The sequence below is a fragment of the Pteropus vampyrus genome, unplaced genomic scaffold (genome assembly GCF_000151845.1).
Source record: "Pteropus vampyrus isolate Shadow unplaced genomic scaffold, Pvam_2.0 Scaffold1000004758, whole genome shotgun sequence".
NCBI classification, from domain to species: domain Eukaryota; kingdom Metazoa; phylum Chordata; class Mammalia; order Chiroptera; family Pteropodidae; genus Pteropus; species Pteropus vampyrus.
The window spans coordinates 1-1,761 of NW_011919160.1; the positions used below are offsets into that span (position 1 = coordinate 1).

The window sequence follows — 1,761 nt, forward strand, 5'->3', positions numbered from 1 at the left end:
CTTAGGGGCTTATAAGGCCAGGTACTCAGCAGCCAGGGCCGCGCGAAGCCTCCATTTCCCAGGGCAGGAGCATGCTAGGGGCCCCCTGTCACAGCCTCTTCTCATCTCTGCTGGCCTTCCCTTATCACCTTCAGGGGCCTGGTTCTGGACGGATGACATAGAGGACCATGAGGAGGAAGACGATGAGGACTTCCTGGCAGAGGTAGCTGAGGAGGAGAACGAGCCCCCCGGGCTGTGGTCGGCGGCCTACGGCGTGGGGGACGTGCCTGGGACGTGGGGCCCTGACGACTCGGATTCGGCACAGACTCCGGAGGGCTGGGGGCCTGACCCGGGTGGCCTCGGGGCCCTGGCCGAGGGGTCGGAGGTGAAGCCTTTCTTGGGCGACCGGGAGCCAGTCGCGAACCTGCTGGCGCCATGGGCGTTCCCTGCCGAGGTGGCTGCCCCTACCGGGCGGCCCGAGACCACATGCGACGTGTGCGGCAAGGTGTTCCCGCATCGGTCCCGGCTGGCCAAACACCAGCGCTACCACGCGGCCGTCAAGCCCTTCGGCTGCGACGAGTGTGGCAAGGGCTTCGTGTACCGCTCGCACCTGGCCATCCACCAGCGCACGCACACCGGCGAGAAGCCCTTCCCGTGTCCAGACTGCGGCAAGCGCTTTGTCTACAAGTCGCACCTGGTCACGCACCGGCGCATCCATACTGGCGAGCGGCCCTATCGCTGCGCCTTCTGCGGCGCGGGTTTTGGACGGCGCTCCTACCTGGTCACGCACCAGCGCACGCACACGGGCGAGCGGCCCTACCCGTGCCCGCACTGCGGCCGCAGCTTCAGCCAGAGCTCGGCGCTCGCTCGACACCAGGCCGTGCACACGGCCGACCGGCCGCACTGCTGCCCCGACTGCGGCCAGGCCTTCCGCCTGCGCGCCGACTTCCAGCGCCACCGGCGCGGGGGCGGCTGCTCCGAGCCCGGCGGCGAGGGCCCTCTGCGGGAGCCCTGCGAGACTGTGCCCGCGGCGGGGCCCGAGGAGGCCGGGCCCGAGGGGCCTGAGACCGGCGAGGCGGACGGAGAGGGCGAGGCTGAGGCGAGAGAGGAGGTTGCGGCGGCAGCGGAGGCGCCCGCTCCCCGGAGCAAGGGGGACTCTGAGCCGGACAGGCGGTTCCTGGAGCTGGGCAACGGCCTGGGAGACGGAGAAGGCCCTTCCTCGCACCCGCTCGGCTTCCACTTTCCCGAGCCCCCCAAGTCTTGGCTCCACCCAGACGGCTTTCCGATCCTGGGCCTCACGGACTTCGGGGAGCGGCTGCCACCGGACAGGCGCCCCCTGTCCGGGCCCCTGGGGGGCCGGCTCTCCCTGGTGGAGGGCGCAGGGCTGGCCTGCGACCCCTTCGGCAGAGGGGGCGGGCCCGGGAGCGGCGGCGGCGGGCTGCGCGCGTTCGGGCCGGCCGTCGGGGGGCTGCGGGCCGAGCCGGTGCCCGCCGTGCTGGCCGAGGAGGAGAGCCCGTGGATCTGCTCTCGACTGCGGCAAGACGTTCGGGCGGCGCGCGGCGCTGGACCAAAAACCAGCGCTACCACTCGTGCGAGCGGCCGCACCTTCTGCGCCGACTGCTGCAAGAGCTACGTGTACGGCTCGCACCTGGCGCGCCACCCGGCGCACGCACACGGGCGAGCGGTCCTACACTTTGCCCGGAGTGTGGAGCGCGCTTTGCCCCTCGGGTCACACCTGACAGTGCACGTGGCGGGGACACACGAGCGAAAAATCCTTTTGTG

General features: G+C 71.3%; 1 pseudogene; it reads left to right on the top strand.

Annotated features, from left to right (window-relative positions):
* The first annotated feature begins 48 nt into the window (after positions 1–48).
* LOC105311541 lies at positions 49–1,754 on the top strand (annotated as a pseudogene).
* Positions 1,755–1,761: the final 7 nt, after the last annotated feature.